The following is a 13,902-nucleotide window of genomic DNA, read 5'->3' as shown; positions in this document are numbered from 1 at the left end:
ATTGGTTCCACTGCGCTGCGTTTATCACACAAACGCTAATAGCATTAGTCCCCCTGGGCTGATAAGGCTGCTCAGGCAATTGCTACTCCTGTAAAGCCTCATCAGAGGAAAGCGCTACAAGACAATCCTTCCCTTTTTCTACAGAACCGCCTCACTCCCACTTGTTCCGAGCTAACTTTCAGCCTAAGCGTCGGCTTTAGAGAAAATACTCTCCTGGAGGCATTTTACACTGTGCTGAGGAAAAAGGCGGGCTTGGCTAACCTCCCGCAGCCCTTTCATAAGGAGCCGCAGGGTCGGCGGCAACCCCCGGCGAACCTATACGAAACGAACACTAAGTGAACGAGGATGCCATGTAAGAGGTAGTTGGCCGTAAAAAATGTCAGGCGTCGCACGAGCGCCGAATAAGTGGGTTCAAATAGCAGGGGCGACGGAGAAGTAGAGGGACGTTATTGCTCCCCGCTGCCTCCGCCAATAAACATCAATATAAAAGAGAATTGAAGATTTGCTCAACCTCCCAGAGGCTGTGCTCTGATGCCGTCTGATCTCTACATTTCATTTGCAATTTGCTCTCTGTGTGGGGATGTGATCATTCAGCAGGCTCTGAATGTCACAATGAAGTTGTTTTAATGGTGATTAAGAAGGCTGGGATGATAGGCCCTGGGGGCGCCGCTCCAAAGAGATGCAGATTTGTTATTGTGTAGTTCCTTTTTGTGCACGCCAGCTTTCTCTCACGGCATAAACGCAGGCTGTCCTCGCCCCTCCACATTAATTTCCTTAATGAAAGCTGCCAGAAGAGGAGCCCTTAATGAAGCACCTTTGTGACATCGCTGTACAGAGTGCAGCCCTGCTGGCGTACCTATTACAGGCTCATATTAAGAGTGCGGCGCCCACGGTCTTTGATCTAATGATGGCTGAGTGTGCAGGGTCGCCCAGGGGCTCCAGCAGGGACGACAGTGTCACGGGGAGGAAGAGAGTCTGTGATGTTCTATTAGTACTTTCCCTCCTCCGTGAATTCACATATTAAGATAACTAACATTTTTCAAAATAGAACGTCCCGTATAATCCCGAACTACTTGATGCGTAGGAATGTAGCCCAGCAAGGCCAGGCTGACAGTTTCGCGCAGAGTCTCTGCTGTTCACATTGAGTCATAACTCAGAAGTGTTTACTTTACTTTAACTTCCCGGAACAGAGTTTCAAGAGAGATAACCTTTGTTGTGTTCCTTTTAATATCACAAGAAGTGAAACTAACACCACAATAGGAGGGGCGTCTTTGCATTTCTGCAGAGAGAGAGAGAGAGAGAGAGAGAGAGAGAGAGAGAGAGAGAGAGAGAGAGGCTGCTGCAGTTTTGTTAATTTCCAGCTGACTTGTAAACTCTACTGTTCAGTGATATCTGGACGTGACCATATCCTTATCTTATCTAGACTGGAATACACTGGGCTTGGATGTGGTTGACCCAGCTCAAGAACATGATGTGATTTAAAGGGACAGTCCATCCAACAAATAAAAATAGTCTTTGTTTACTCACCTTCATGTCATTTTAAAATGGCTTGACTGACTTGTTTGACTGACTTCTCCAAAGTTTGCCTGATGTTTTGCACTTGCTTTTAAATCAAGGCTACATTAAAGTTGGCATAAAATGAAAACTCACCTTATTTTCTAAATGCATGTTATAGATAAATAGTTCATCAATGCGTATGTTTGATTTCTTAAAATAAACAAACAAAAAAACCTTTTTGAGCTCGTAATTTTCATCAAAATGTCATAACTCATCATCTGGTGAATCATCAGACTTCTCCCTGGGGACATATGCAGGGCTTCTATAATGATTTACCAATTCATAGAACCAAGTTCTGCCCTACTTTTTTTTCTTTTTCAATAATATGTTTCTGTCACTACTTCTGTTTCATTGTAAGAAATAAATTGCCTTTACTTCTGTTGTGAAAAATTGTAAAGTTGCTCCATGTAAAATCCGTTTTGTTTTTGTCGTCCTACTAAAGAGGAACATTTTCATTCCTGCTCCTGGAGAGGTGCTGCTCGTCTTGAAACTTATTCAGGAGGAATGTGTCTAATGTGCTGTCAGATTTACCTGCACCTAATGAACTCCCCAGAGGAGCCTTTTAGTTTCAGTCTGTTTTCCTCCATCTCTGTGAGCCCTCAGCAAAGGTCATTATGCACTCATGAACACACAAGCTCTTCCTGTGTGTGTGTGTGTGTGTGTGTGTGTGTGTGTGTGTGCGCGCGCACGAGTGTGTTCACACTCTCCCTCACATTTTTCTTGTGTTATGTTACGGCTATTATTCTGTGATGTTTGCCCGTCCTTGTTTGTCTCATTAATGCAATGCACCTTCAATGCAGCTGAGCTAAAACAGAAACACTGTAAACGGTCAGTTAGTGGCTGCTTGTTTTGATAGGCTTAAAAAGCAAAAGAAAAGAGCTAAGAGTTATAAGATTATAGCATTGATTGATTACATAAACAGCCTCTGTGATGCCTTTACTGACATAAAGTGGACTGAACTTTCCTGTTCGACATTTTTTTTTGACAGATTTTGCTATGTGACATGAGTTGAAAAACTGATTTATCATTTTATTATCTCTCCTTCTCATAACTGCAACTTTATATTATTTTATTGTATCTCTCAATTGCAAATTTCTCGCACAGCTTCAACTTAATGTCTCAATTACAAATTTGTCTACTGCATGCACTTACATTGACTATACATCTAAGTTGCATCTTTAATTTTCATGATTGTAACTTTAGACTTCAAAATTGATTTTATATTTTAATGTGACTTTTAAACTCACAATTACCATTATTTTTACTCAGAGGTGGAAACAAGCTGACTTTACTATTGCAATTTCATATCTTAATTGTGACTTAATATCTCACAACTGCACACTTATTTTATTTAAATTGACATTTTAAAATTGACAACTCAAAATGTGACATTTTATCTCTATTTATTGGTTTTTACACTATGAACTTTATATTATATCTCAATTTTGATTGAATTGTGAAATATTTTTCATAATTGTGACTATACATCTCATATGTACAACTTTATATCTAACAAATGTGACTTTTTATATCATTTTCTTTTTATTTTAAACTCAAAATTATCATTATTTTAATTCTGAGGCGGAAACAAGCTATCAAAGATTTTGTTGATTTTTGAACATAGATTTTGAATTCACCTCATGAAATTTGAGCATATGCATCGCATTCATTCAGTATCTCACTCAACGGATGAAGACCTCCTCACATCCGCCAAATCGATTGTGACATCATCACCGCTCGTCTTCAGCTAATTAGCATGGCTCAGAGGCGAGGGGATCTGATCAATGTCTCGCTTTGAAAAGGGCAAAACTGCCTCTTAAAGCTCTCTTCGTCCCAGACTCCTCTGATTATTTGTTCTGGTTATCTATTGCCACTCTCGGCATGGTGGGTGCCCTTTATTAGCGGCTAAATGTGTTTGTCACGCTCATGTTTCTCTGACCAGCCCTAGTGTGTAGATGGTGGATCAGAGAAAAGAAGGCAAGTGAGGGCAGTTTCCTCTGTCTGTTTGCCAAGAGGAGGGCCATCCTTGTTTACTCCTTGGAGCTTTTGTTTGGCTCTGGAGCCGACGAGAAGTGGATTTGAGAGGAATAATCTCTCACCGTTCCACAGCTGTCTAAAGGCCTTGAATCTCTCTCCTGTTCATTGGTTTTGTGTCATGTCTCATTGTGTAGTGAATAGCTTGTCATTCAGTAGCTCAGGTATCTTTTGGAGACGTGAAACATTTCTGTTGCTGTCTGAACAGCCGAATAATAATCCACCATGCAATCACTTTTTGAAAGTCGCAGTGATATATTTGAAATGACAATGCCTAAGATACAGTAAAAGAGTAATTATTGCATGACCCGAGGCATTCATGGTTTTGGCTTGTCACATTACGAGCATAATCATATTACGCCGCACATGACTAGTGATAACAAGAGAATTTATTACACATAATTGGCATGACTCCACAGTGCTGTAAATGTTATGATGGGTTTTTTCTGACGCTCGTGCTCTATAAATAGTCACGCATGCATGTTTTGTCTTCGCCGGCCTGTTTTATTTTGAGCCGGTCCAATACATGTTTACAGTGCTGCTTGTTCCTGGAGTGCCTTTGCGAGCAGAGCTGTGGTTTCCTCTTCCTCCTGAGAGGCTCGTGCCAAAGGGATACAAAACCCTGAAAGCAACATCTCACTTCTGATCTGTGCACACAAGTGTCAAACACAGCACCAAACAGAAACAGTTGTACAAGAGCTATTAATATAACCTCACAGCTCGGGAGGTGTAACTTTGTTGCCCCTTTTTTTCCACTCCCTGGATAGTCATGCAGAGCAAAGTATTTTCACTTTCTGTATGAACATGTAAAGTCAAGAATGGCAAAACCACAAAAGCGATGGAGCTCCCTGTGAACTGCCCAGAGACTGTGTTTGCAGGGACGACCACAAGCCAGTAACAACAAAGACAGGTTTTGGCAGCAAAGTTTTAATTGCCATGCCTATTAAAGAGCCCTGCCAATGGCCTCTTTTGTGTTATACATTAACATGAAATTGGTCCTGGAACTCTCTCAGACTAACCAAAGCAGCATGTTGAGAGCCAAGTTCAATAATATGTTTTGAATAAAGATGTGATATGTTCTCTCCGGTTTGATGAAATGGAAGGAGATGTCCATCAAGGATGGTTTTGGGGGGAATGAGAGCATAGTGTAGCGATTTCGGAATTTAATTCCTCTGTTTTTATTTGCCCTAGTTTGCTCCTGCATGCTTACATAAATGGTCCTCTTTCACATTGGACCAGAACCTCTTGTAAAACCTTAATTCAGAAATTATTCATTTTTACTCTTTAAATTATTTAATTTATCTTGTTCAACAGACTTGTCCTTTCCCTCATACTGTTTTGCCTTATATTTGACACTCAATTGAGTTAGTATTCTGGTTATTAGCTGTTCATTTAAAAAAAAAAATTATATATATATATATATGGGAATTAAATGATCGATTCTGATTAATGGTTCCTTGCATTCATTCTTCCGTCAGTATGATTCACAAACAAATGACTGAGCTGGTTCTTTTTAGTGAGTAAAAAACACACATTGATTCCCATTTGAATGAACTGGTATGAAGTGAAACAAAAACATACAACGCAACCGGTGTAGTGTGATTCCCAAATGAATGACTCTGAGTCAGTTCTTTGTAATGAATGAGACCCACACAGCTTGAGCAGTATAGTTCAACCACCAATTCCCGAACTAATGATTCAGATCTTTTTTGTTTATCAAACACATGCAGCTTATTCTGTACTCAAGGCTTGTGATCCACTTGTGATTTTTATGATGCATATTGAGTTGTGTCGGTAGAATTTTACCAAAATGAATGAATGAAATTACCACTTTTTTGTGCTTAATTTATAGTTAAGGCCCATTACTGGATTGCATTTAAGCAACCTCTAAAAAGACATTAAATTCTTTGTAAACACCTTTTGCGAAAAATATTTTAAATGTATTTATTATGTGGAATTGTTTCCTTTTTCCAAATCTTTCTTCCAGAAAACTTCTATAGAAGCATTAATCTTCTAAGTTTAGGAATACTGGAAGACCATGCTCAATTATTAGATGATTTTTGCTGTGCATGTTGGTTAACGATGACAGAAATGGAAACATCCTATTGGACCAATTAGTAGTGTGAATCTTTCTTTTTTCTAAGCATCTGCCTCTTGCCTCCATTCCTTGAAACTCTTGTCATTGTCCCCATTGAGAGCTGAGAGAGGCTTCTGGACACCATTTGGCATCCAAACATCCAAGTGGTTGGACGCCTCGTCCTCCAGCGCAGCCCTTCTCATTTCACACGTCTTCCCCCCCATTATCATATCAATTGATGCAGCTTGTAGTAGACAAAGTGAGGTTATGGGAACCACCTAGAGCAACATGCACCATTAAACATCAATGCAATGCGACTGGCACACATGCAAGTTCAGCCTTGTTTACCAAGATGGAAGACAGGCAGTGTATGTTTCTCGAGCTCTTAGAGCTCACGGCCCTCCCTCTGAACCCTAAATCAAGTTTAAATCTGTTTTACACACCAAGGTTTTATTGTGTTGACATTTGTTCCATGCAGCAATTCACATGGACTTAATAGGCATCGTGCACTTGTGTTTTAAGACTTTTTATTGTAGCATATTTTTTTATTGTGGACTCTGACCCTTGGATATGACCTAATGTTGTACCACGTACTTCTAAGAACCACCTCATATTTTTTTTCCAGATGACTCCCCATGGCTGGAATGTTTGGACATTTCCCAGCATGCCTCTGGTGCGTGACCTGTCATCAAGGGGCAGAGGGGTTAGCCTGTGCTAGTACCTACATTCTCACTATGTTGAAGTGGATTTTCTCTGCTTACTCCCTCACAAATCTGAAGAGAAGAGTGTCGTTGCTTCATACGAGCCTTAATCATCAGTTTGATGTCCATTATTGTCTAGAGCCTCTTCAGTTCAGTCATGGGTATCAAAGGGAGGAACAGTTAATGGCTATTTTTTTCTCTCACTCTCAGGCTGCGCTGTTTCTGAGTCATAAAAGGAAGTGGAATCAGGTCAGCCTGTGTACAGGAAGGAAAGAACCACATAGTTTCATTTTGAACATATTCATTTGCGTCTGGTCATTTTTTTCCCCCTTCAGTCATTTGTCTGCAGATTTAGGCTCCATATGAACAAATGCACCTGCTTTATTCCGTAGTTCATCATGAGAGAGAAAGCATGCTATGATGGCATTGGAAATATTGTAATCTTTAATTGCAAAATAATAGATAGATCATGAGTTTCTGTTAACTTAATTCACACGGAAGATCCTCTAGTTAATCATTTCAAGAGGAAGGCGGGCGAGCATGCTTCATTGCCGGCATTAATTAAGCAAAGTCATTTTGCTGCTAATTAGCTGATTCTAAAAGGATCTGCTTTTTGTGTAATTAATTATCAAAGACACAATCGGCTGCCTCGTTTAGGGAAAACCCGCTCACACGCAGCAGACATGTCTTGAGTGCTCTTTGTTGCATCAGTTGAAAGCCTTTGCTCACGTTCTGTGTTGTTTACTGTCTGTGTCTGAAGGTTTCCTCTGAAGTTCTCCACACAAAGTGATGGTTTTTGACACCTACTGACTACAATTAGCAGGTGTATACTTTAAAGCCCTCTGTTGTTGCTGATTATGGCCTGTTTTGGTGAAAGAATCATTGCAAGGGCTAGCTAAGACTGGCTTGAGTATTTCAACTTTTTCTGCCTCCTGTGTAAGGAAATGTAAAGTTTCATGCAGCCTTCAAGTGGAGTATTGTAATTTTAAGTTACTTGCACATATATGACCACAAGAAGTCATATTTGCTTCTGGGATGAATTCTCTGATACCAGAGTAAGAAATGAAAGAGATATGTTGACATCAAAGATGGCAGAAGGCAACTCTGCAGTTGATATCGATGAATGATTTTGTTGACAGATCTTGTAGGGACATGATTTCTTCTGTGTTGTGTAGAGTGTAATCGCTTATCGAAAAAGAAAAAATGTGAGGTGGGAACTTGCTTCAGTCCATCAGTCGTTGATTGGATCTTGAAATGTGTTTCAAAAATAAACACAAGCTTGCAGTTGATCGTGGAGAGGCGGGGTTTAAGCTGACTAAATGCGAGGAGAAATTCGTAATATGCACCAGAGAGAAGCCTGTTGGCATTATTCAAAGAACAATCATTTTAAATAATAAATCATTAAATAAATGCACAAGTATCAATGAATGTTAATATACGTTATTTTTGTAATTATAATACAAAATGTGCAGTTATTATATATTGATATTTATTGTTATTCATTTATTTAATATTGATTTATTAATTAACATTATTGTATGTAATAACTATTATTATTTCATATTAATGTCCTTTTCATGCAGATATTCAACCATTATTATAAATGCCTCTTTAGAACACAAGCCTGATAACCTAATACATTAATGAACCCAATAATTAATACATAAAACAAGTCGTGTAAAAGTAATGCAGTATACTGGAGTATTCAGTTATGCTTATCTAATGGTATAGCAGAAGTTACAGCAATTGTGTCATCTGTTGTTTTTGTTTTGACTACCTCCCACTTTTTTCCTAGACTTGAATGTGTAATGTGTTGTAATATCGACTGCGGAGTAGAGATTTACCACGTGCACTTGAAGGCAGCAGTAGCTCAGTTTCAAATAGGAAATCGCAGCACTGGAGTGGGTTGCCAGACTTGCCACATGTGGAATTTTCTGAAGTTCTTCAAGAATCTAATATTGGGTTCTCTGAAGTGATCTTCTTACTGCAAAGTAAAGTTATATCAGCCTCATTCAACCCTAATGGAGGCTAATACCATGAATAAAACACAAGCGTACAGCAGAAGGCGTTCGAGAGGGACCCGCAGGACAGTTACTTCATTATTTTACCCTGAAATGGGACAGATGAAGGCTGAAAATAGACGGATGCTGTCTTTCAAATGCTGTTTTAGAGAGCAGATCCATTTTTGTGCAAGAATTGTCATGCTGAAGAACCGGCAAATTATATAATTGCCTCTCCTTAAGTTCAAGGCCCAAGCAGGGCTCTTACAGCTCATCAAATGAAACTGGCACATCCTTCTGTTCCTTTCTGCATGTCTTCACAACTTTTCCATCTTTTCACGGTACTAAGTTTATGAGTGACCTGACATACAGCTAAGTATGGTGACCCATACTCAGAATTCGTGCTCTGCATTTAACCCATCCAAAGTGCACACACACAGCAGTGAACACACACACACCATGAACACACACCCGGAGCAGTTATTCCTGCCTCTGTTACAGTATGTCATAGATGATTAGCATCATGCTAACTAGATTTGTTTGCGAGGAAGAAATAAGCAGCGAACAAGGTGTTCGAACTGACAAAAAGATGACTGGCTTTTATTTTATCATCTCAAAATCAAATCTCCACACTAAAAAGAAAAAGTTCAACTTCTATGGGGAAAATAAACAGTCTTTTTTTTTTTGACAGCAGAAAGTCTCACACGTCTGGCGAACAGCCGGTCTGTGAACGAGGCTCATTTTTCAGCTCAACGATAGTTTAACAAGCTCACACTTACCGTGAACCGTCTTTTCCACAGGTGACAAGGTGGAGACATTCCCTGTCCTGAAGATCGACCAGAGCGAGATAGTGGACACCACCGGTGCTGGAGACGCCTTTGTTGGAGGTACTGTGCTGTAATAATTTCAATACTTTAAGCAATAGTTCACCCAAAAATGAAAATTCTGTCATCGTCCATCCACCCTCATGTTGTTACAAACCTGTATGACTTTTCTTTTTCCTGCGAAACCGATGATGATGATGATGGTTTCAACTGTTTTTGTCAATCCAATGAAACTCAGTGGTGTTCAGAACCGCATTTGGACCCCATTGACTAAAAAGCATGGAACCATTTTTATAAATGCCATCTTTTGTGTTCTATAGATGAGACTGATTATATAGTAATATATTTATTATTATTGTTGTTGTTATTAGTAGTAGTTCAAACAAATATTTAAAATATTCATCTTTATCGTTTGATTTCTGCGTAGACCTGCATTTGCTTTGCTTGATTTTTACCCACCACATGTGTGAATCAATGGGCGGGGCTAAACAGGCAGTGATGTAGAAGCAGCCGTTGATAATCTTCTGCGGAGGCGGAGTTTAGCCACACTATTACGTCATAAAGTGGCACATTCCACAAGCGTTTTGACAGATCTGCTTCAATATAAGCTGTTTTTAGACTAACATGAAAAGAGTTCTGAGACTTACACAATGTTTTTATAGTACAATGACCTTTTAAATGTCAAATGATCAAGGGAATCATGATTTCTCAGTTCATGACCCCTTTAATAATGATAATAATAAAATACATATTATGATTATTATTATGAAATATTCATACAAACATTATTATAAATAATTAGTTTTCCTCTCTCAAAGACGAGGTGTGATAACATGCTGTAATAGATTAATGAACCCAATAATTAATGCATAAATGACAGAAGAAAGAATCACAGTCAGCACACAAATGAACTGAAATGTTGAAACCGGTATTCTAGACTCGTCCTAGACGAAAGTATGTTCAATGGAAAATCACTATTGACAGGACAATTTAATCTAAGATTAGGTTTGATCTGTAACCTCTGGGAAACCAGACCGTGATGAAAGAGCTCTGACACACAATGCTTATTTATTTCCTGTCATTTTATTGGAATGACAATTTGTAGATGAATTGTAGTTATGCTTCATGAGGCTTAGTTTAATTACATGAAGCCGCCAATGTTCCATTGTACTGTTTAACCTCAGATAACACAGTTAAGGGGAAATTGATCACTTTCATGATGCATTAGTGGAGTTTCCAGACTCCCCACAGCCGTTATCTTTAATCTGCGGGTTTAGCTAATAACCGTGCATTCAGATAGCCGCTGCATGTCTACTCCAATCTGAACTGTGAAGCCATCCATCAAAAGCATAAAGCACAACCCTGTTTGGCTCCCCATGAAAAACAGAAATATCGATGTTGATCACACCATTCACACGGGTCTTTCGGGTCGGTGCAATTTATCTTCATGCCACGCCTCTTACGCAGCCCTCTGCTTTTCAGAGGCCACGAGCCTGATTTGCTAACATGTCTTCCTGTAGCTCTTCCAGGACAACCTTGCGACTAATAGAGCTGTGAGCGTGTTTGCTCAAACGTCGTATTGATTTTTTTTAACTCCTTTATCCATTCCAGCAAGAGGTCAGCGCTCTGCCGTGTTGGAAAATGAATTTGCCAGCTGTTTTTCAATGCGCTCCGGCGCTGCTGCAGAGAGCAGAGATCTAGGTGGGAGGGTTCAGAGCCCGGGGGCAGCTGGAGGATTTCTGTATCGCACATCACTAAAGAGGGCCTTTTGCATCACCTTTCCCCCTTAAGCCTGATTTCCTTAATTTTTTAAAAAGAATCGATACCCGACAATGTTTTCTGAGCTAACATTCGCCTGCATATGTTTGTGTGTGTGTTTATGCGTTCAGATGTGTGTGCATGTGTGCGTTCATATGTTTGCGCACGCTTTTTGATTAGGATCTGTCTGTCCACTCTCTTGCACACTGCAGATCTGATTTGGGTCTTTTTTTCCATGTCTGTTTGCATGTGTGTGCAGGTTTCCTGTCTCAGCTGGTACAGGATAAGACCTTTGAGCAGTGCATCCGCGCTGGACACTACGCTGCTAACGTCATTATTCGCCACGCAGGCTGCACATTCCCAGAAAAGCCAGACTTCCACTGATGGGCCGCTGAGAGACCGGAAGATACAGCCGTCCGAGTGTTTTATAGGACTAATGCCTTTTTTAATTAACTTTTTATCTTCTGTTCCTCTTTCCTCTCTTGTTCACTGCCTGCCTTCTGCTGTGCCTCTTTAGTCATGTGATCACAGAGACATATGTCACATTAAAAACTGTTTACAAAAGAGGCAAAAGAGGAATTTCTCTTGGAAATATTGATTTGTTTTTATTAAAGCCATTTTATTTTGACGGTTAAGAGTGATGATCATAACCAACATCTTTCTGGATGTGGTGTTTGCTAACATAATTACTATAGTTGTAATTAGCTGTAAAAACTGAAGCCGATATTGCAAACCTACAGAAGCCAGTTGAATCATTTGAACTTTTTTTAAATCAAAGGCTAGTTTTATCTCAGATAGAAATGTTGTTGGCCAGTCTTCCTGTTGTAAACCAAATGTATTTGTGGGAAACACTTAAATGTGTCACAGACTGCCAAAATAAACAAAAAAAAAGGCTGTATTACTGCTGTCACTTGTATTCTCTTCCTAACCTTATAATTATGTATGCAGAATGGGTGTTTATTGCTTGAAATGTGTTTATATTGTGCATAATCTGTGTTTTTGTTAGACAGGGATTTTAGACTTCGTTTTTGGCCTATTTTGCTCTCTCAGCATCTCACCTCTGTGTCCTATTGGATGTGTAGAAAGCCTCCAGCTTCTACCTGTCCTCTTGATGGCAGTGGCAGGTCTGCACTGGTTCATCTCTGTGATATGGGATGAGGAGTAGCTATTTGTGAGCATCATTAGAGAGACTCAAGGTACAGCTGACCCTTTTGTCCCCGTGTGTGACAGCAATCATAGCAGATTCGGGTTCTGTCACTGACAAACCTGTTTGGGCCCTGGCATCACTGAGCACACAGTTTTAAACAAGCCATGAGTCCATGCCAAATCTTTAATGACAGCGAAGGACAAAGTCCTTGAGCACTATTTCACATTTTCAGCTCACACACACAGTCACGCTTGTGTGTTTTCCACTTCTCTAATCCTCCCGCTGTGTGTTTTACAGTGTTGCTGGGTGTTTTTAAGACCTGCGAAAGTTGCCTGTGAGGTTTATAAAATGTAAGTTGATTCACAGGTGTGTTGCTGTTGGACAACATTTCAGTCAGTAGGTATAGAAGACATTAAGGAAGAACAAAGTCAAACAAGAAGTAAACACTTACAGTTGTGTTTCTGATATAGTTGAAATGTTGGTTCCTCTTTATATAAGCTGTATGTACTTACAGTACATTAAAAAGATTAATTATGTGCTTACGTTCATGTTGTATTGCAAAACTTTTGCTGCTGGATATGGTTATGGTTAGGGGACAGGTTCAATGGTATGGGAAGGTTTTATTGTATAAAGCACTATATAAATGTGACTTGCTTTAAGGAGTAGGTTAAGGTCAACGGTGTAATTCCAGATTTAGTTACAACTAATTACATGCAGGTATGATTTAAATACAAGTACAATGTAAATACAATAAGTGCATTGTATAAAGGCACTTGATATAAAGTGGGTCTAGTTTTTCTTATTTAATTTCAAACTGGATATCTCTAATCAGCAAAATCTATCATTTTAGAAACACACACACACTTACACACAAGTTTTCAATACATGACTTGCTATAAGTGCGTTATCTCATTAAAAGTGACAAACTGTATCATTGTAGTTGGAAAGCAACAGGCACTGTTTATTCAAGACAATGAATCAAACCAGCCACTGTGTGACCTCATTTGAAGTTTATTCATTTCATAATGATTTATGCTTAATATGCTTACAACTATTTGATTTGGTTTGGTCCACTAATAATAGCAAATATCGCTATATTTATATTATTTAAAAGAAGAAAACCATCTAGACGACAATCTAGGAAACTGATCGTCTTTGCTTAGTTGCCACATTCAACACAGTTGTGTTTTTGTAGTTCGAAAAGTGCACCAGTATCTGGAAGGTCATCAGTTTTGAGCTAATCTACTTACCCTAGTGCTGTTATACCCTTGTGCAGGGAATTTATCCTGCCTCTGTCTGAATGTGAATATGACTCTGTCAGTGGTTGAAATATGCAAACATGAATAATTCCAATCTATCTGCGTAAACTGTAAACAAATGTACCTTCCCTTTTGGCATACAAATAAGTAACACTGAACTGCAATAGCCACACACATTACAGGGCTACAGAAAGGGTCTTGGGATGAAAATGATGCCAGTTATCGACCTGTGAATTGACAGGTATTGTTATGATCCAATTCAGCTGATCAAAAGCAATAATGCTTAGTGGTAACTTTAAAATAAAAACGTCATCATAAAGTAAAAAGTGGATCCAACTTAAAGAAGTGTAATTATATTAACACAGTTGTAAGTGTTGTGTTAGTATATCACACCCCGACCAGCTGCTATAAGTAGCTCAACTTGGTGTTTCAAGGAAGACAACCCTTTGGTGTCAAATCACCTTGATCAGGCTTTGCTGGAAGCCAGTATAAAGGCTTTTGCCAAAGGGTAACCACATCCCACATGGCTCAATTTTTATTTAGTG

At 39.3% G+C, this 13,902-nt stretch overlaps 1 pseudogene; it reads left to right on the top strand.

The window, feature by feature from the left end:
• LOC109112299 overlaps positions 1-11,849 on the top strand; it is a 145,035-nt pseudogene extending 133,186 nt beyond the window's left edge.
• Positions 11,850-13,902: the final 2,053 nt, after the last annotated feature.

Source organism: Cyprinus carpio, chromosome A13, assembly GCF_018340385.1.
Source record: "Cyprinus carpio isolate SPL01 chromosome A13, ASM1834038v1, whole genome shotgun sequence".
Taxonomy (NCBI): Eukaryota; Metazoa; Chordata; class Actinopteri; order Cypriniformes; family Cyprinidae; genus Cyprinus; species Cyprinus carpio.
This window is presented reverse-complemented; position numbering and strand designations above follow the sequence as displayed.